Genomic DNA, 22,812 nt, shown 5'->3' with positions numbered 1-22,812 from the left:
GTGAGTGTGGGGGAGGGCGTATCATACGAACGGCTTGGGTGTTTTCCTCTCGCACGTGGCGCGTCTGCAGCGAGCCGTCGGCTTCCTCTCTACGATGCTAGCTGAACGTCGTCGGCCCAATGCTGTCCTTGGAAAGGCTCGGTCGCTAGGTGGCGATTGGTGGCGCCTGGTGGCCCCGGTGGTGTCCGGTGGTGCCTGGTGGCTGACACCTGGGCACTGAGCGACGCGGCTGTGCGCGCTCTCCGGCTCCGGGTTCTCTGGCGATGAACGATGCTCTCGTTCGGTGATGGCAGACGCTGGGCGCTTTTGCTATTTCACGAGTGATAACTGGAATCTTCGCCAGTCTCACTCGCACTGCGGCGGCTCGGTGTCGCGATACTTCTTCTGTTGGCGCAGAATTCTTGCTTGGTTTAGCATGTCGCTACCCAGCGAGCCGCTCCATACTTGTTGAGTTTGCTGAGTCTTTTACTGCGTCAGTGGTGATGATCTCCTGCGTCGGTGGTGATGATGCTCCTCCGTTGGTGGTGATGATGATTTCGATGTATGGCCGTGTCTCTGCTTATATCTGAAAAATCTCTCTGCTTGGCACGCCTCTTTACAAAGGGCCGGAACCATTCTTTGTTTCGTTCGCTTGTGTGTGGACACAGCTGCATGCGTGTCCCCGTGTGTGTGTGTTCTGATTTATTGGAATAATTAAGTTCTTCAAACGAAGCAGCTGTGCCAGATTGTCCGTTCAGCCTCTGCAAAAATTAACCTGGAAGGCTGGGTGTTCTCTTTGTCTCACACAATTTCCAAGTTTTTTCCGTTTTCTGTTTGGAAGTTAAAAATGAGACTCACTTTACTTATTCTAGTGTAATAAAGGTCGTTGAAACGACTTCTGGAATCCGGTCTTTATTCATCTTTCATTACAGCACTTCCTTCACGCTGCTGACAGAGAGCGTGAGAGGGATAGAAGAGAGAGACGCGCGCAGCCACGTAGCTGCCTGGACCCCGCTCCAGCGTGGGTTCCAATTCTGACCACGTGTTGTTCGTCTCCACCCCTATTATAATACCCGGGTCACGTGGTACGTTTCCACCAATCCTGGTTAGCCTCTATGGAATCATCCAGACTCCACCGTAGGCTCCCGGGACCACGCCCCTGATTCGTCTCCCCATTGGCTGTGGCTAAAACCAGCAGAACTAATCCTCTACTTGCAGCTGTTACCTTTCCATTACGTCAAGGCCACGCCCCTAGGCTTCCCCCCATTGGCTATGGACCAGGACCGGCAGAGCCAAACATCATGACGAGTTGTGATACATCAGTGAGCCGGATATATCCTCACATTACACTCACATGCCCTTTGGATTGCACTTTCATGCTCAAATGTCCTTTGCATTGCGATCTCATGGTGCTAATCTCTCATGAACACTGATGTTGTGCGCATATGCGGGGATGCTACTCTTATGCGGCGATGGCAGCTCATTCATGATAATCTCCCTCCCTAATCTCTCTCTCCCTAATTTCCATTAACACAACTGACGTACTTATGTCCGTGTATGGAATTCCTTTCCAGCTCAGACCCCGCTTGCTTGCCCATCGCCACATATATAACCTTGTTGTAACAGCTCTCTCGCTGGTTCAGCAGTTCCACTGATGTGTTTTTTCTTTTTCCGCCCGAGGTCGACCGTTTGTGTTGCGATCGAAACGTCGTAATATATTATTTTTATTTTGTTTTATTTTTCTACCTACGTGACTTTACCGAAAGAACCAAAGAGTACGTATCCTTATAACCCGCCACCACCTGACACAGCCAACTAATGAAGCTGGTTGTAATTACTGGCAAAACGTCGAACTCAGATTGTAAATGTTGTGGCTTGGCTCTCCAACACACCGGTGTGCTGTGACGAATTGGCATGTTCTGTTTACGTGACAACCCTTACCAGCTGGCTGTTTCGGGTGCTAGCGGGTTTAAACGACAGAACATTCATATATTTACGCGATCTAACCCCCCAAAAAACCTCTGTTATGGATAAGAAGAGGTGCTTACCATTTTGGCAATGCAACAGGAGGTTGTTTAGATGTTCGAACACCTAAATAAATCACCTTTTGCGAGGAATGAAGTACTGCATTAACGACATGCCGTACCTGTGGTGAACATTGAAACAAACACGGTCTAATTATTATAATTGCACTAGCCTTTTTCCGGTCCAAGGATGGGTATTTTGCAGTAAATCTGAAACTTGAAAGCGAAAAGCAGACCACGACGTGACATATTCATTGCATTAATGTGCAATTTGTAATGGCGCGGTGACACAGACTTATTTCATTTTAAGGTTACAATCCCTTGTTCATCATGACGTCCTTTTTACTTCTATGTCTCAACAGCGAATGGAGATCGCGTGACGTGAGGGTTCTGCCTTTGTCGTGAGGGTTGTTAGTTGACGCCGAGGAGGGGGGAGGAGGCGCCTCGGCCCTCCATGTGGAGTGACATCAGCCGCTAATTATTATGAATGGAGGGGGTGTCTATTTGGAGGACGTCAGATGCTCATGAATAATAATGAGGCGGGCTGGCCGATTTGGAGTGACGTCACGAGCGTTAAGGACAGACATTCCTGGGTGATTATAGTAAGTATATGCATTGTTTTTTAAACTGATTGGCCTACATCAGAGCATGTTTATTTTGCATGTTCACCACAATAATGCAGACTTTTTGTTTTATTTTTCATACTTTGATAATGGTGTAGAGGAGTAATATGGGGACGTGACATCATGCGCGCTGTCCAGTGCGATGACGCCATAGAACGTGACGTCGTGCGCGCTGAGCGGGGCGATTACGTCATGTCTCCTCTAGGAACTTAAGGGGGACCCCGTGATGAAAGCATGGTCACTGTGGGAGCCCAGGATGGTGGATGGCTGAGAGAGAGTCAAGAGAGAAGCCGGCGGTAGTCAAAGGAGGTGCTGCTCTCCCCGGCCGGTGGTGTTGGCTGATTCCCTGATCCGACTCGAGGGAGAGAGACTGGAGCTAGCCGAGCTTAGAACAGACAGAGAGAAGGTTCGTGTGAGGGACCGAGTGAAGGACCCCCATCCCTGGGGAAGTTGTCTAAAACCCTTAATAAATAACCGGCGCAAGCCGTTACATGAAGATCTGCCTCCGAGTCATCATTTACGCCTCGACAATGGTAAGAAGTCCCCATGATATGTTGTAGTAAGAGCTGAGCGACGGTAGCGCGGATATCTGAGATGGTTTTTAAATCATTTATATTAAGTTCACTGGCTTGCTTGCTTGCGTGCTTGCTTGCTTACGACCGTGCAAATCTTTCGGTCGTTTTTTAACCCACTTCCCGTGATCCAATCGAGCTGGCATTTTCCACACAGACTCGTTGTGCGAGACAATTAATGTTCGTGAAAAAAAATTCCCAAAATTTTACACTGTTTAGGGAAAACAAATTAAATATTTAATTACCAATTGCTTAATGCTGGCAGACAATCATCTGACCAATAGGTGGCAGCCATCTCAAGCCAGAGGACGAGAGGACTCTAGCCGCCACGCATTTAAAGGATTTATAGTGAAAAACTTTGTTTTTACGGGTTTACTTGTTTTGTCTTCAAATTACGAAGGTCTCATCATTCGCGCGTGACTTTGCCAGAGGTAAAGCTACGATTAAAACAAAATGTTTGAAGAAATTGAGTGCTTTATATTGGGTTATTTTTACCTTGAGTCAAATACCTTTGTTGATTTTAACATGAATAATTACGTTTCATTACTTGATTAAAAGTTTTTTGCAACTTACGCCCCTCAACTTACACCCCTCATAGCCTTCATCCGACCCTGGCTGAATATGTTCTCTAATCCACACATTCCTCTTTGTAATTCCAAGCACGCATCTCACCATGCTTTCATCATCATGGTCTATTCACAGCTGGTTGAAAATTAATGTGATGATAAACCTAAGCTGTGTATGTTCTATTATAATCTGTTCCTTTCTCTGTTTCTCAGTGTCATTCTAATTGCGTCTCCCCATGCATCTTTTCATCCTTTTCAGCTTATCAGAAAATACAGTTCCCAATACATCATCAATTATAATTGCCCACGTGACATACACTTGCAAAGCCCCACAGGCTAAATTAACTATAATCAAGATAAATTCAATCATTAACATCATGAGAAACACGTTAATAAGAAGCATGATATCGTTAATTAAGGAAAAGTCAGACATCTAAACGCTAGGTTAAAGCATCAAAATTAATTGCAATTCAAGCACACTAGTTGAGACAGTCATGTGATTATGCACAATTCCAATTCACCACGCTAACATAAATGTTTGCAATCACCCCGGGTCTGACCTCATTCGAGGCCCAGCACTGACAAAAAAAGAATCGTGTTGCCTTGATGTAAAAACATTTTCACGATGCGATGCAATACACGTTTCTCTTTCGTTCAGATTCGCCGATAGCAATCGTAATCTCGCACGGTTACAGAGCCACGCGCATGGAAACAAATTTAGATTGTTTTCAATAAAAGTGGCCAAGTTTTCTCACTCAAACGAGAGCAGGGCGATACGTTTACCCAATCATCGCCTAATTTCTATTTCATTGCCTTAAGCCAGCAGTGTAAACTTTACACGCTGATGGCAGGAGCTGGTCACTAAAATGTGATACTGATTTTGTGCAATCAGGAAAGTGAAGGAGAAGGGTCGGGTCCTTGACAATGAAGTTTGTATTTAAACAGCTTCTAAATGCAATCACATCTCAAGCCCCTGTACAAAACAATTGTGGGTGTGCAACATGGGGAGAAAGGAAGGTGTGAGTAGTTACTGGTCTTGTTTACACTGCAGGATGAAGCACAATAAGAGAATTGTATCATCTGACTAAACGAAAAAGACCCATAACATGCGACATGGCATGCATGGATACGCACCGACTGTGTCGCATGGAAACAGAATTGTGTGTTTAAAAACGGGAAAATCGGCAATGGTCACCTTACAATTTTGACAATAACGAGTTACAAATTTTAAGAGGCTCCTTCGCAGGTTCCATTTTCTAGATGATTTATTTTACAATAACCTATTTACTAGGCGAGAGTACAACTCACACGTTTTACAAGACTGACGCTCTGCAGCCCCGGTGGTTTCTGCTAGATTTATCTCGAATAGTCCATCTTGATGGTTTCCACCATGCAGATCTCAGACAGTCCTTCTTGATGGTTTCCTCCTTGGAGATCTCAGACAGTCCTTCTTGATTGTTTCCTCCTTGGAGATCTCAGACAGTCTATCTTGATGGTTTCCAAGATGTCGATCTCCAACAGTCGGCCCCGATCTCGTCTACCTGCAGTCGTCCTTCAATCCCTGAGCCAGCGCCCCGACCGTGGACCTAACTCTCCCTTATATCCCCGCTTGGTCACGCCTTGGTAACTTCCATCACTTTCGCCCGATAGATTCCTCCAGAAGACTCCACAGTCTTCTAATTCCCTTCTGGAACCTTCCCTCGTACAGTACCCTGCGCCTGTTTCCACCCATTTACAATGACCCCTATAACCTTTGCCATGTACAGTACCATGCACAAATAATATTTGTTTTACAATGGCATGTTTTCATAATTGCTAAAATACGTAATGCCCTGCAGTAAAGTTATCTTCACTGTGTCGAGGGCTGTAAGTTTTCTGAATATATTATTGGGTCGAAGTAATTTAGGTTCCTTGCTCATGCAGGGGATGTCATTTATGAGAATTATGAAATTCTCTGAAACATGAAAAGTCCCAGTTATTCAGTCAAATTTCCAAGCACTTTCTTCCAAGTTGGCTTTCCAAGCCTGGAGCAGCCCAATATTTGAAGATCCCATTCCTATGTTGACTAAATTGAGTATTCATCAAGCTGATCCCTAACGACTAGCCGGAATTATCTATAATGGTGCCTCCCAATGATTAAGTTGTTGAAAATAAGTCTTGTGCCAATGCTAATAAATACATTCACGGTGTAACAAAAAAATAAAACAATTCTTCCTGGGGAGTAAGTATTATTTCCTAATTGCTTATGTCTCAAAAGTACAGAAAATGGCCATTATTCCCCACAAACTTTGTTTTTTGTGACCAGGACAATGATATTTAGAAATGTACCTATTTTCATTGACAAAACGTGTGCATTTGTGTCATTCCTTCACGTAAAGTCCTGGTCACAAAAGTAAAGTTTGTGGGGAATAATAGCCATTTCCTGCACTTTTGAGGCATAGCAATTAGAACATCACACTAACTTCCCAGAAACAAAAATCGTGTTACATATAATGAGAGAACCCACAACAGCAATAGCATTCCTATAGAATTTTGAAATATAGAAGTAAGAATATATTTTCTCATAATAAAGATCAAATTGGTTAATGAAGATTAAACTTATTTATAACACGAAGACAGAAAAGGACAAAATTCAATCGAATTGAGAAATTCTTCCCATTTGATAACTTGCCAATAGTGTTGACATTACTTCTTCCGCAAGTCTGCAATCGCCTCATCCTTTGTAATTTTTGTCCAGCCGTCTGGAATGGCGCCACTGCCTTTGAATTGCAAACTGTGAAGCTTCTCTATGTCTGACTTAAATCTGCAGACAAACCATTTCCAATATGGCTGCACGGTTAAGTCCGGCGTGATGCTCCAACTTGCATGTTCTCGTCCTATTGTACGATACTCCTTATATGGTATTATCTTTCCATCAGAAAGCACACAACATATGTCACTAGCAACTAAACTCGTACAAATATCAGTAAAATGTGTTTTTGATTCATGCCATTTACACCCTGTAACTGCGTGTGGCCGATGAAACGGAGTGCTGTGGTCCTCAGCATGATGGAGCATCGTGTTTGTACAGAGTGAATTACAGAATGGGCACTGCACCCAGCACCCACTCATCTGATTACATAGCATGTCATGAGGTTTGTTCCATACGTGTTCTAAATCCCTTAAGGATGCTGTATAATAGTGTGTGTTCAACTGTGTCACCATTGTTTCCATTGCTTTGGTTAGTTCATCTGTCAAGTAGGCAATGTCATTTATGTCTTTGTAGTCAGCTATAACCAGACCGTGCCTTGGCAAATTCAATTTGTGACCAAGCCGTTTACTAAATTCATCCAGCCACGATGATGCATCGCCGTTGTTTGTCTGGACAGCTGTGGTTGCTCCAGCGATTGCATTGACAACTACTTTTTTGTAAAGCTCAAGACACGATTTAAATATTTCGTGAATTTTATCATTTTCTTTTGCTGAGCAATATTCTTCAACACGTTCCGTAATGTACTTAACAAAATATTGTTGTGGTTTCTGAAGATACTCATTAAATTCCTTAAACATTTCCTTCTCTGCCAAATGTATCAAGATGTAGTTTTCTAATTTTGATCGATTGCCATTGAATGCCTGACACTCAGATTTCATTTTGTCGACGATGTCAAGGCTGGCTTTGTCACAGACGGCTTGGTGCATGGCTGTTTTAAGTTTGCTGCACAAAGTGTTGGCAAAGATGGTGGTGTTTGTTGCTCCTTTGCATCTAATCTTAAAGCTGTTGAAATACTCTTCTTTCTTGCTGCTGAGGTATATTAGATGATCGTTTGCCCTCTGGAAATCATCATGTATTTTCTGAAACTTCCCTTCAGCATTTATAAAAATGCGTATTGCTAAATCTAGCCTGGTCGTATTTGTGATCTTCAGTTTTCCATTGTGTTTGCAAAATGAATCTACAGTTGCCTGCACACATTTCATTACTTCATGTATATTGTTTACATTGCAACCAAGCTTCCGATTCTCAATATGTTTAATAACAACATTGGCTGCATTTTCTGCGTCCTCTATCATTTTTTTAAAACTATTCATCTCTTTTTGATAATGAGAAAATTGAAGCAAATTCCATAAACTATTTCGTTGAATCACACGTGATTCATTATTAAACAGTTTCTCCACTTTAGTTGATATATCTTTTACCATTTTAAACTCCTGCTGAAGTATATTTTGTACTTGAATTCTAAAATTCAGAATTTTAATTGCCAGAATACTCTTTTTCATTTCAACCATACTTTCTTCCCACATTGTATTGAACTCTTTCATCAATTGGATATCTTTTAGTCCAGTGGTTTTCAGTTTGGAAGCCAAATCCTTGCTCTTGTTCATCAGCTGATCCTCGTAGCGTGATCTATTTTGATCCACACAGTTCAGAGCACTCTTTTGCTCAATCAGATCGGTACATTTTTTGTCAGTATCAGTCACAAGCTTTTCCTTAATTGTTTCAAATCTCTTTACGAAGTTAGCCTTCCATTGAGTCAACAATTCATCATCATCACCTTTGAAATATGTTTCAATTTCTTTTCTGATCTCGTTGTATTTTGGCAAAACGGATTGCTCAATCTTTGACCTAGTCAAATTAGACATTACGTCTGTACTGTTGTTAATGATATTATATTGCTGATTCTCCTCTTGAATGAGATGACTTCTCAGGCTCCAAGTCCATTTCCCATACATTTCTTCCAGTTTGCTATAAGCTGCGATCTCTAAGGTGTTCTTGAAACTAAACACAAAGTTTTCTGTGAGCAAAGCCCTCCATAGATCCGGAATGCGTGCTTTGAACTCTGACATTTTCAAGACATTGTGCCCTATTTTAGAAATGCTAAGTAACACTCCTTTAAGATCTTTGACGTGTTGGCAGTAGCTTGGATTTGGCGGAGCCATTGGAGGGTTTCCCTCCCAGAGATGAGCAAAGTAACGGACGTGGGAGTCTACGTCAAACCTGATAACCTCGTCAAAAGATTCAACAGCGCACTGCTCCTGCTCTGCAGCCAAGCGCGTCATCTCATCGAGTTTCTCCTGGAGGCGTCCCCTTGCATCTTCATTATTGTCTTGAGCGGTCACATCTCCTACGTTTTGATGGACAAACACGCAGCTCGGTGACAACTTCACCCGCCTCATTCTCAGAAACGCCTGCACAGCGATCTGCAGAATGTCTTGCATCTCTGAGGGATTTTCTCCAAAAATGTTGATCACTGTCGCGTTGCCAAGGCCGATCACAAACGTAGCCAGCTCATTGTCACGAGTGGGTTTCGCATTTGATAGTTCTGAGGCTCGGAGCCCCTCTGTGTCGACTATCAGCACAAAGTCACAGCCTAGCTCTGTGCTGAACTCTTCCTCCACCTTCACCAACCTCATGTAGACGCCTCGGGTGCATCTCCCTGCACCCACAGGGAACTGGAGACCAAACATTGCATTCAGCAGCGTGGACTTTCCACTGCTCTGTATGCCCAGTATGGAGAGAACAAACACTTTTTTGTTTCCGACTTTCTCAATAACTTTGTCCAAAACTGAGCCGATCCAAGTGAGAGGGACATGTGAGGCGTCACCGTCCACGAGTTCAAGAGGGAACCCAGAGAGCATCAAATCTGCTGCGATGCCTGGCAAAGCAGCTAAGTGTGTGTCAGCTATGCGCAGTGTCTGTGACGCTTCGTAGATCTGTCCAACTTCCCGGAAAAGGTGATCGATTCCAAAGGAAGAGGCATCACGTTTTTGTGATATTTTTTGCAGCTCTGCTTGTTTTGTCGCCAGCAAACTACTTTCATTTGTTTCTTTCTTGGACTTTACCATTTCTCTCCGGGCCTGGTGATACTCCTGATGAAGTTGTGATAATTGATCTTTGGAGAGGTTATCTAAATATATTTTATCCAATTCAGGAAGTATGTTTTTACTGTGTCTGTGTCATGCTCCAGAATTTCAATAAATGATTTCATTACATAATTGAGAGGAAATCCTTTGTCAAGCTGGGCTTGCCGTAAGGATTGTTTTTCCATTGAAATGTTGTCCCTGTATTCCTCCAAGCTTTGGTCCCCCTTTACTCTCAAGCGAGTGAATTCTTTATCTTTCTTGCACCACTCGTGCCACAATTCACCTTGAAGAGGCAGAAAAGTTTCCTTCATGGAAGACAGTGGCTTTTCCTTGAGACGACTCAGCAAGTCGTCTGCCATGGACTTGCCTTGTTTACAATCTTCATTATCTTCATCAACTGTGAAACCGTGCCGCCTAGCTATGTTTGAGCAATCATGGATGTTGATCTTTTGTGTTAAATTAGCCAACAGATTATTGAGAGTTGACTTCAATTAATCCAATAACGCGGCCTCGTTTCTGTTCTTGACAGCAATTTTCACCTTTGTTCTCGACTTTGCACCTTCGATTCTCTCTGTGTCACTGCAAAGGCAAACCAAAGGCTTTGGGGAATTCAGACATTCTTTCAAAATGTCTTTACCATCATCGTCCAGTTGTGCATAAGACAGTAAAACCACATTGATGGAAGATATCTCGAGAAGAAACTTCACCTGTCGTCTGTGTTCTCTTGCATCTCCGTGCAGATTGGTGAACGCTATGCAGTCATTAAAGACGTCATCGTCCATCCCACCTGGACAGTACCAGGCGATCTCTGCGACGCCTTCCATGAGGAGACCATTCATGCTGTTGCCTCTGCAGTGCCGATGAAAGAAGCTTCCATGGCTTTGCTTTCCAAGCAGAGAGCTAATCATCTGCGATTTCGATGTGGGCGAATCACCAAATCTAATGAAGGACACTAGAGGAGTATTAGAGTTAACAATTGCACAGCTTTTGGATTTCTTCGTCTGAGTAGATGCGTCACGGCATTTCCAGTTCTTGTAAATCTGTTGAAATGCCCAATGGGGGAATTCTATTTCTGTGCTACAAGGATTTGGAACTAAAAGTGGCAGTGCAAACTGGCAAAATGAGAGTTTGGTGTAAATGTACTGCCTCACAAAATTGTCTCCACATTGGAAAATTGCCATTTGCAAATCCATGGGGTGAATGTGGGTTTGAGTGTCTGTAATGGGTTCATCTCTCCTGCTTAATTCAACATCATTACAAAAAAAGTCATCAATATTAAAGTTTCCATGTGCATGCGCAGGCTCAGACAAGTTGTTTAATTTGGCAATGTTAGAATTATCATTATTATGGGTCGTCTCGTTATTTGTAATTTCATCCTGAAGACTAACATACCTTGCTCGATAGTCAACCATGATCAGTTTCTGCAGATAATAAAACGCAAGTTCTTGCTCTGTGCTTGGAGTTTTTGTATGCATTGTGGACTTGTTGACAAAACACACATCCCCAGTGTGCATTTTATTGGGGTAGTATTTTTGAAGCCCCAATCTTTTTAGAAGATTCATGAATTCAGTCTTATTTCTTTCATTATCAGCCACTGGTATCTGTGAACAAGTCAATGCGATGTTCAGTTTCCCAGCAACAAGCGATTTCAAACCTTCCTTGAGTCGGTTCCAGTCAATGGGGACTCCATCATGGACCCGCAGCACGTTTGAAACTTCGGTGCAGATAGTTGAACCCAAATGGGATTTCATAAATGTGAGATGTTCCTCTTTTTCCTCGGGGCTCCTTGCATTAGGCTGAGCTCCTGTGGTCAAACCGTTCAATAGGACGTACGCCTGAGCCTTGAGCACACTTTGAGATCTGAGAGCCAAGTACTCGCTGTGTGCCGTGTCCACTTGGTGCTGAAGGCAGTCAACATCCTCGTAGTCGATGAGGCGATGGAACGATCTCTCCTTTGTACTGAACCCTGAAGCAGCAGCAGCTGAAACGAACACGAGCTCCTCCTCCACCCGCTTCATTTCTCGGAGGCACCGGCACAGGGAATTGAGGGAAAATGTGACGTCATTGGTTCCCTTCACCTTTGCTTCATTCAGCACAATTTCAAAACAAGTTGATTCATCCATCGCTTCTTTCAATCGTTCCTTTGTTTCTGTAAATGTCTCAGTGAGGGCTTTTAGCTCAGCATCAAGAACCCTTACGGTATCAGACCCATACACCCACTGCATTATCGAGGAGCGCTGGGGGAATTTCTCCACTTCGTATATGTTTGGCTCCAAAAGGCGGCGCATTTTCACGTTAATACATTCGGTTTTGTCACCAGGAGAGTGCCTGTATGCCGATACAACCTGAGTCAGGAAGTCCTGAAGGGCTGGATGGGAGAGACACCCATCAATCCAGCTCCTGTTATTTTTTGTGCTTGCGTACAGCTTTTGTTTTAGATCCCCGAGTATATCCAGATGAGCTTCATTGTCAGATTCCTTCCACTGATTAGCATCTTGCATGATGGATTGGGCTTCAACGATTGTGGCAGCCAATTGACCCTCTTGAGAGGTATCTGCACTTCTATTTGTTAAGACTGTGTAAGCTGTTTGAAGATCACTGGCGAACTTCAGGACATCTTTAAAATTGTATTTATGATTGGACAGGACGATGTCCCATACTGGTATAAACCTGGTGCCTCGGTCGATGAGAGACCATGTTCTATTGTTGTAAACAACTGCAGATTTCCACTGAAGGAGATTACGAACGTCAGGGTCGCCCCCTATTGTGGTTACAGTCGTCTGTACCATATTGTTGAGCACCAGGCTGTGATGTTCAGAACCAATTGTACCTGGCGCAGTTGCCATTGCACCACCAGTATCAGAAGTCGTACAACTGTCACAGTCAGCACCAATGTTTGGTCCCAATGACTCAGACAAGAGCCGTTGAATTTCACGTTTCTGATCTGAACTGAAACCTTTAGCTGACGCCTTCCTGCAAAATATTCCTCCAAATTCAAGAGGGCCCACACTTGCGTGAGAGCCGAATTTGAGGAAGAAGTTGCTACTCATGCTGTTTAATACTTTGCTTTTGAAATCTTCCTCTGTGTTTGCCACGGTGTTCTCTATATTTATTAGTGCGTTCAGGGCTCCTTCAGACAGCCTGAGTTGTGCCATTTGAAGATGCGCTGAGGCTAATGGAAGGGATATGTACTCTGCCCTGGAAAGATAGGAATTATTGGTCTGATTGTTTTTCACTCCCTGAAGATTTAATGACTTGGCATGCAATGAGATTGGTCCACTACGCAAAGCATAGACTCCCCCCTTTTTAAAGACAGCGCTGCTGAAGCCCATGACTCCCATTGTCTTCTCAAACAAAGATTCTTCACTGAGAGAAACAAAGTCGTATTGTTTTGTCTCCAACTTGCCAACCGGACCCATGAGCCGGAAAGTTTGTGGGATTGCCAAGAGTTTTCCTCTCTTCTCTAATTCATCCTCAAGCTTCCCACTCAAGTAAACCCCCTCTAGAGCGAGACCCCCAGATGCGCTTTGTAAAATCTCCATATCCACCCGACGCTCTTTTGAAACATAGTTGCCCATTGCTTGGGTTGCCTCATGAATTGTCTCGGACACGACAGAAGGCAACAGATTATCATTGTCTACATGTGGAGCGAAGCTCGTTACTTCTTTGTCAATTTCAACAACATCAGCATCATTGTCAAGCATTTCATCAAATGCCTGCTTTTCCCACAAATTACGGAAAGGCGAGTCCAGTTTTCCACAGTCCTGCAGTTCGATATTCAGCGGTGCCGGTGCATCAAAATTAAGCTTTGGTGCAATTTCATCGTGAGCCAGGCTTGCAAATTCCTCATCTTTCTCTGCAGCCATTGCCTAGGGAAAGTGCGTTATCATAATATCAATAACGAAATACAAACACCTTTAAAAACGCGTTATATTTAAAGATTAAAACAATCACGACAAAGAAATTCTAGATTTGAAGGTTTTGTGACTGCAAATATCCATACTCTTTGTTTTTTTCGGTAAAGTCACGTAGGTGAAAACAAAATAAAAATGAAAACATATATCTGACCGCATTCGCGAGCACAAGTCAGATTTGAAACACAGTAGGACGAATTCTTCAGCCGTAACTGATCATTGTTACAACATAGCGGGTTCTCATTGTTTTCTCCGATACCAAAGTACTCTGCAAGCCGTCTGGATACTACCAAAGATTTGTCCATGAAGCCATCCAGATATACAAACATAGGCATAACTTCAACCGAGAGGATGGTTTCAAATTAAGCAATCATTGGAAGGATGTCATTAACCAAGTTAAACTTTAGCTGCCTCATAGTTTACAGTCATATCCATATTTCCAGTCTTTTACTCCCAGCTTTATACACCACCATCACTAAGAAATGTTGATGTACAACAGTGTTTCAATAACGCAAAAAAATTGTGCCCCCCATACCACTCTCCCCCGCCCCCCCCTCCACCCCGTTCCCCCGCCCCATCCGTCGTACAGGCCCCCCCCTCCCCCGGCATCACAAAGAAAAATATGTTTATCTATCGGCTTCACTCAGCTAATCCCCTGCCCAACCGCCCGCGACGCCACACGGCCTGCCGCATGCTCCCCCCCCCCCACTCCTTGGCTCCTCCCCCCCTAGTATCCTATATAACCACGTGTCTCTAAATAGCTCGCTTCATACGCTACAGTAATTTTGCTGGAGCAGTCACACCTGATGATGGCGGCTTTTGTTGCTTCCGAAACGTCGTGATTTAAAGTTAATTGTTTAAATTTAATTTAGTTTTCACCTACGTGACTTTTCCGAAAAACTAAAGAGTACACGACAAAGAAGTACGTGTTACTACTTCCAATATTTGAGGCACTGCATCCCCAGCAGGGTCATCCCCACCTTGCCTCTCTATGTTCGGTCAAGGGATGGCTTTCTATTGGTCAACCATGTTACGTATTCTGATCATCTGGTGATTGATACTCACTCCGAGAGGAGTTGGAGGCTCTGCTGCTGAATCTGGAGTGTGCTGTGAATATGTGGGGCATTACCATCAGCTCCACCAAAACTAAGCACATGCCTGGGTATTTTGTGCAATAGGACACCTCACACCCTCAACTCCCCATTGGTGATGGGGCAGTTGTGGAAAGAGTGGAGAGCTTTCCGTGCTTGGAAAATGTGCTAATCACCAGCTCTGGGTTGACAGCAGAGATCTCACTCCGAATCAGTTGGGTGGCATATTTTCATCAGCTGCATAACGCTGTGTGGAAGCTACCTGGCTTGTCACTCCACGAAAAGCGTTGAGTCTTCTGGACCGCAGTCATGCCCTTCCTTCTCTACGATTGTGAAACGTGGACCCCTCTAATTGAACATCTCCACCGGATTGAAACATTCCAGCTGCCCTGTCTATGATCCATCGTGGGTTTAACCAAGCTGGATTTAGTCACAAGCACATAAAACCTTTAAAGATCTGGATTCAGTCCCATCGGTGAGCTATTCGAGCAGGCAAGGCTGTGTTGGCTGGGTTATGTAGCTCGCATGCCCAGCCACCGCATGCCCAAGTAGCTTCTGTTAGGCCACATAGAGGGAGCTAAACGGGCATGGCACAGGCTACAGAAGAGATGGAGCTGATGTGGTACAGAATGCTATGGAGCTAAGTGGACTTGCCAATGACCGGTAGCAGCAGTGGAGGTTCGTGAAGGATGCAACTGGGCAGTGGGAAGCAGTCGTCCTCCAACAACAACGGAGGGCAGAGGAGTGACGCTTACATCAATAAGCCATCAAGATTCTGACTCAGAAGGTTTTGCATCGATACAAAGATGGAAAACACACGGATAATTGGTGTATGAAGAGATTTTGTAAGGGGATTGCGTTGTTTTTTAAATAAAAGAATGCTCCTGAATAGTATTGTTCATTTCTTACTTACAGTAATTTATATTTTACTATCGCATATAAGTACCATAGCTGAGCCTTCATAGATTATTATTGAAGTCCGAAGGCCCCAACCTCTCTGCAGGACCTAGGAGATGAGGGCTCATCGGGCGAAAACTCGTTTAGCGAGGATGATCCACTTAGTGCAGTATTCCTGGGTTTAATTATAATTTTAAAAAGTATTAGTGATGTTCTCAAGAAATTTCAGGGGCAAAGTGATGAAAGGAAATGGAATTATTTTAAGTCCCTCAAATTTTAATCGAACCCCGGGGGCATCTTTAAAAATGAAAACGCTCTACTCCAAACATTTTATTTAGCAGCTCATAAAACTATACTCGGCACGTGCAAATTCAACGAATCCCCCAATCCCGAGTGCCATGGAAAAATTCCCCGCAGCAGTTTATCTCTCTGGAACTTCTGGGATGCATGCTTAACACATAAACAAATGCTTATTTTACAAGAACATGGGACCGCTCATGAATGACACATGTAAACCTTGCCTCGTGTCTTAAACTCTCAGGCCCAGTGTCACCAAGACATACGCCTTTTTAATGGCGCAAGGTGCAAGATTCCCCCCTCCCCACTACGCCAACAAGCACAGCCAACAGGTAACACCTTAATTGTAATTGTATGGTATAAAAAAGAATATCTTGCTGATAAACTTATGACCGAATAATTGACGATGTCGCGTGGCCAACAAAGAGCAACAACTGAAGAAGCAGTTTTTAGTGATCCGTACTATTCATTGCTTTGTCTGCGAGTTGGTGAATTTCATATTCACTCCCTTCGTAGTTTTATTTTGGGGCAGTGCGAAGTCACACATCCCGTGGTTTGGTGTTAATAGCTGCAGTCCCACACAGGAGAGAGCTTTATATTTTACATTCATACAATAGGAACCCACATTTTCTTGCACTTGGATTGTTTGGTACAACTGCTGATAGCAGCGGTGCACCCATTATTACAGTAATTTTCCACTGTCAACATGCCAATTATCACACCATAATCTTCATAATATTTTCGATCTCGTGATTTAGTTACAACGCTTCTGCTCACAATCGAATTAATGTTAGTCACTATTATTAATCCTACCCCTGTGTTGCAGACTGCACTTTATCCTGCTCTCTCACCATCTACTTTTAATCATTCAATTTCATTCCGATCCCACTTCAAGGACTCCTCTCGATAATGTTCATACCAGCTCACTGATTATGGACGGACCTGCCGCATTGATGTCGGTGAACACATTTCGGATCAGTCATTGGGGAGGCAAGGGTGTCAAGTCGAAGTGCAGTACCTTTATCAGCTTCCTTGTGTAGGAGTGGCGTTTTTCCTGGAGCGCAGAGTCGTTGTACTTGTTCAGAAACAAGGAGGCATTCTTGCAACGCGTCTGGAAAAACTCTGCGGCACAAAGAGACAGAGTCCATGCTGCTCAGCCTTGGCTTGGGCAACATTAAGTTAGAGTGCTTTTGGCAAACTGAACTTAATCATTAAAAATAACACCCATTTTCATGAATAAGAACGGCTTAATTAATCGTACATTGTACGAAACATGGATCAGAAATATGGGCATTGACAGAATAAGGAAGATTGGAAAGTGTGCAAAATAGGAATTGATAAGGAATGCTTGGAATTACATCGAGAGACACAACACGTGAAGCATGGATCCAAGGATATAATTTTACTGAAAAATAGCAGTGGGCTATCTTAAGACGTGATCACTATCAGGGATGAGGGTCGGTGTTGGAGGGGCAGGCAAAGGAAGGAAAGCACCCGATGGAATGCAGCACACCGTGGAAATGGTGCAATTAAAGTAGCTAAGGTGCTTGAGCATATGGATTGTTACATCGCAGGACTGTGATGAATGACAGTGGCTTTGGGATGCCTCTATCCAGCTGCGGATGCCTCACATTAATTAAATTACTCCTGTGGAGGGGGTTTGAACTGTCGAGCACAACGCAAACTTAGCTCTGTGTTGCCGTAACTGCACTGCCCCCTTAGCCACCCCAGTGTTCATATTGCCAGTTGTTATTAGTCGAATGCATTCGAAATTAATTAAACTTCTTACGAAGGGAGCTCAGCCACTGCTTGACTTCGGGATACTTGTCCTGCACGGCTTTCAGAGCAAACAGCAGCTGGAGGCAGTCGCCATCGCCTCTCTCTATGAAGTGGTTGAGCAGTAGCTCTGCACACTCCCCGCTGTCATTCATGCCATTGGCTTCAGCGAAGAGCACGTCAGACATTAGTCCTTGACTGGTCAGCTGCAGCAGAAGATGCTGGGGGTCTCCAGCAATCCACAGCTTCAGATCTGATATCTTCTCTCGAATGGACCGCACTGAATCACCTGTGACCGGACAGAACTTTGAATTATTTTTTTACTTATCCATTCATCCAGATATTTATCATTTTCTATCCTGATATGCCACAATCTTGTATCAGAATCAAAGAACATATTTTCATTACAGATATATTCATTACGATACTCAACCATTAATATTGGAAATCTGTACAGAATCTATGCATATGAATGCTGTTTCTTGCTTGTTAATTCTAACAAAAGCCATGCAAAATCGTTTCACTTACGGTACACAACTCTTGTAATAATTAACGTGGATCATACCGTGGGTTTGAAGCCAGTTCTTCAGTTGCGAATAGTGCTTCCTCACAGAGTAGAGGGCGTTCCACAGTCTCTCACAATCCGTCTCTCCTCGGCTGAAGAAATGGTCCAGTATGAGCTCCACACACTCTTCCCCATGCCTGTTCTTGGCTGCTTGGTAGATGTGGTGTGGAATATAATTATAGCCCTTGAGATGCTCCAGGAGGTGTGAGGGATCCACTCCAATCCAGGCCTTGAGATCATCTCTGTTCTCTCGGATGAGATTCATTATCTCACTCTCCTGGATGCCCTGCATCTGAGAACACAGGGTGTAGGTTATATCTGTGAATGGAGCCCGCAGCGTACTTGTGAGCAAGCCTATTCGCTGAATAATGAAGAAGGGTGGGGTGAATGTACAAGCATTCTCCGTCACGTTTACCTGAACTTCATCTCTCAGGAGATCAACAATTTCCATTTCAACATCATCCCTTTGATTGGTGGCGCCTGTGAAATAAACACAACACAATTAGGTGACCACTGATTCATTGAATTGTTGATATGGTGGCATGATGTTCTTCTGGTGGCAGAGCGACGCACTAATTCAATTATTGGCACCCAGTACAATAACAGCGATAGAGAATATCAGGACATTGGGGGCTTTGAGTGAAAGATGCCATTCAGATGATGCGCATTTTGAATATATTAAAAAAAAGAAAGTTTAGCTGGAGTTACCCACCACACGGTGCTGAAGGCAAATACACAATGTCACCTGATGAAGCTAGTTGGAATTACTGGTGAAACGTTGTATTCAGATTATAAATGTTGTGGCTCTGCTCTCCAACACACCGGTTGGCTGTACTCGTATACTACACTATACACTCCACTATACACATCTATACACTAAACTATACACTCCACTATACACTCCACTATACACTACACTATACACATCTATACACTATACACTACACTATACACTATACACTCCACTATACACTACTATACACTAAACTATACACGAGTCCTGTACTAGGAAGGTAGTGGCATGTTCTATTTACGTGACACTAAACCTTACTAATTGGCTATGTCGGGTGGTGGTGCGTTTAACGACACATTTATATATTTAAGCGATCTAACCCAAAAACGTTTATTATGAATGGGTTAGATCGCCTAAATATATTAATGTGTCGTTAATCCCGCCACCACCCAACACAGCCAATTAGTAAGATTTAGTGTCACGTAAACAGAACATGCCAATTTGTTACTAGTGTAGTGAGTTCAAGGAGATGTAGACGACGTAGTCGGAGGCACACTTGTTTATTATACTTTACACTCAACACAGGCCAATGTATACAACACTTGAAGGGGTAACGGCCCCTTCACCCGTCTAACAGGGAGACCCCACTAACACTAGCCCGGCTAGCCTGCTCCCAGGTCCTCCACTCGAGAGCTAGGGGAGGCTAGCTGATCCAGCTCTGGCCAAGCTAGGATCACGGCACCCTTAGCCAACCAGACCGGCTCTTACAAGAGCATCGGCTCTGGGCTCTCGAGGCCACGCCACTGGCTTGCCCTGGTCGGTCCTTAGAAGGACAGCGAGCCAGGGGAGTCCCAGGGCCTATCTAGCCGGTCTTCACTCTTCACTGGATAAGCTGAATACTGAACCCCGAGCCCACCAGCTCACCGCCTTATAGAGCAGCTCCCCCCCGAGGAATGGGGCCATGGGGGGTCACAGCGCCCTTACAGCCCCCCAGGGCTAACCGATGCGGACGTGGATGTAGGCACCCTTCCGCGTGCGGGTGTAACCACCCCTTGTGTGTTTGTTTGCCCTCCCATAACACCCCTACACTAGTATAGCGCATCGGTGTGTTGGAGAACAAAGCCACAATGTTTACAATCTGAGTACGATGTTTCACCAGCCATTACAACCAGCTTCATCAGCCGGACAGCCAGATTTGTAGAGAAATCCTGTTTCATTCCTTAAATAGATGTGATGGCAACACTTGCACGCTCTAATTGGCTGTGTCGGGTGGTGGCGGGTTTAATGACACATTTATATATTTAGGCCATCTAACCCAAATAAAACCTGTATTATGGATGGTATTGGTCGGAAAAGCCTCCTACGTGTTAAAGCGAATACACTGGTCAGGGCAAAGAGGCCGAGAAGAACGCGAAGTGGAGAAATGTCATCAAGGTACCTTCTTGCCATGTCTGGATGAGCTGCCCCATGTATGGTTTTTTTGTCGGGCAGTGAGGATGCATAATCTGTGTGTTTTCGCAAGCGTCTCCAGTCAATTAGCGCCAAGCTCAGGAACACAATGGTTCATAAAGCCGGTCGTGGCCCTTCCTAATTTCGGACTTCTTAGTCACGGAAGGGCGGCAGTCATAGCCACAATCTGCTCCCGTTGCTGTAAGTACTTTCGTCACTGCGTTCCTGAACCTCTTTATATAAGAGATCTAATTCCTCACCAACATTCCTGCAGTCGATCATTGGCCATTTCCAACTGTACAACCACATTTTGGTGGTTTTTAACCAAGTGTATGCGTGAGAGAGCACGTATCTGGGAAATGTACGAAGTTTTGGCCCCCAAATGGTAGCAGAAGATTATAAATGAATAGATGCATTATTATATCGTTTGACTATTGAACGTTAACACTTACCAGAAGGGTTGAACTTGAGTTTCAAAGTCGACCATCTGGGTTTTCTCATAAAGAACAGCAGGATGAAGGTAAATACGACGAGTACCAGTGCAAGGAGACATGCCAATACGATGGCTGATGTGGCTGCAGCGTCATCTTATAAAGGAAGAGAAAGAACAAGCTGTCAAAAAACAGAACATTTAGAGAGTTTCATCTCAGAATCATCATTTTTTTTAATTCATCCTGGAGAAATCCATTGAGGTATTAAGCTCTTTTTCACAGATGTCATGTAGGGACGGGTCAGAAAGTTAAAACAACAAACAATACAAATAAACAATAGCAGTGCAAAGTATAGGAAAGGTAAACAAATACATACAACACTAAAATGAAAGTTTTTTTTTATATTAAATTTATCAGGTAAAGCCCACTGAGCTATGTAGATATTTGTCAGAAATAACCTGGCCACAAATGATAGCTCAACGAAGTGGCTTATCATGTGTACATTTATCGCTGGCGAATAATCTAAATTCATGTTGCTGATCAGATCGATGTGATACATTGCTCTTTATGGGGAAATCCATTACGTTTCATGGACGTCGCATGTGTAATGACAGTAGAGCCTACATGTGCTTTGAGCACTAGTGGCCACGGGAGGTAATGACAAGGGTACCGGTTGTGAGTGCGAAGGGGACTGGTGGCTACGGGAATGATCGAGAAGGGGGCGAGGTTAGGTGACGGAAGAGGACGGTGGAGTCTGCCGGTGGAGCGAGCGTCCAGAGTCAGCCAGAATGATCGAGAAAGGGGGCATGGCCTCGGTTGGTATAGAAGAGAGATGTGCAGGAGACTCGGGGCAATTGCAGTGGTGTCTCCCCCTGATGTCAAGTGAAGTGTCTTCAATAAAGTGCCATCTCAAGAGAAGTGTGTCGTCATAACACATGTGTAGCGACACGGAATGGGTCACTATGGCACATAGCGCTGGTTGCTGGCAGAGAAGGGGATCTGCAGTTGTAGCAGCCCTGTCTGCCAGCAGGTCACGTGATAAGCCGGAGAAAGGGATGTGGGGCAAAAGGTGATAGAGGGGGCATGTGAGGTAAAGCCCAGAAACCTTCTAGTAGGTTCTAGAAGGGGGACATGGCCGAAGGCGGAGCCAGGCCACGCTGGTTGTGTAAAAGGGGACTCCAAGCAAAGGTTTGGGACTGTTGTTTGGAGTGGAACCCGTCGTGCTGCTTGAGTCTTCATCGCCATCTTCACCTCCTCGGCGTTGTTAGTCAGGCAGCCTCTTGGCTGCCCTGACCATGGTGTAGTAACTCCTTGTACTTGTGAAGGCTATAATAAATAGAGTGCCTCCTACTATGTGTGTCTCTGAGTGACTCACTGCACATATATAAATACCATGAATACATTTGATATTTACGCTATACTTATGGTAAAATGATACCAGAAGGGAGATGTGTTTCAGGGACATAGTCAGGAGTCGTTTCACATTAAGGAGCGTTTATGCCATGTGGTTTTACTCAATGAGGAATCCTGCTGTGAATGTCGAGCTGGCATACCGTGTCTTTGCAGGTGAAGGCTCCTGTTTTCTCCCACGTCAGCATAAACACTCGAAAACATCTTAAAGTACAGAGGACCATGGAGCTTGGGTAAAGTTTGATACTGGTTCACTGCCTGGTTGCCTTTAAGCTTCCCTGTGGTTCCTCTGCGATTGTGAGATGCAATTTGCATTATAACGCTATATACGCTAATGATGATAAGTATGATGATAATGATGCACAATACAGGTTTGTTGGGTTAGATCGCATACATATGTAAATGTGTCGTTAAACCCGCCACCACCCGACACAGCAAATTAGTAAGGGTTGTTACGTAAACAGAACATGCTAATGCTTTACTAGTACAGCACACCGGTGTGTTGGAGAGCCAAGCCACAGCATTTACATGAGTTTATCCTGTTGATAAAACATTTACAATCTTTATCTGATGAAGATGATGTTTCTGTCGCAAGCCTGTGAGTTTCAAATAAAACGTGGCCAACCGAAATCTGTTTTGGAGTTCAC

At 44.1% G+C, this 22,812-nt stretch overlaps 1 pseudogene; it reads right to left on the bottom strand.

The window, feature by feature from the left end:
* Window positions 1–919: 919 nt before the first annotated feature.
* LOC144953367 (interferon-induced very large GTPase 1-like) lies at window positions 920–11,077 on the bottom strand (annotated as a pseudogene).
* Window positions 11,078–22,812: the final 11,735 nt, after the last annotated feature.

The sequence above is a fragment of the Lampetra fluviatilis genome, chromosome 75 (genome assembly GCF_964198595.1).
Source record: "Lampetra fluviatilis chromosome 75, kcLamFluv1.1, whole genome shotgun sequence".
Lineage (NCBI taxonomy): Eukaryota > Metazoa > Chordata > Hyperoartia > Petromyzontiformes > Petromyzontidae > Lampetra > Lampetra fluviatilis.
Note: the sequence above shows the minus strand (reverse complement) of the source record. Positions and strands in the feature narration are given on the sequence as shown.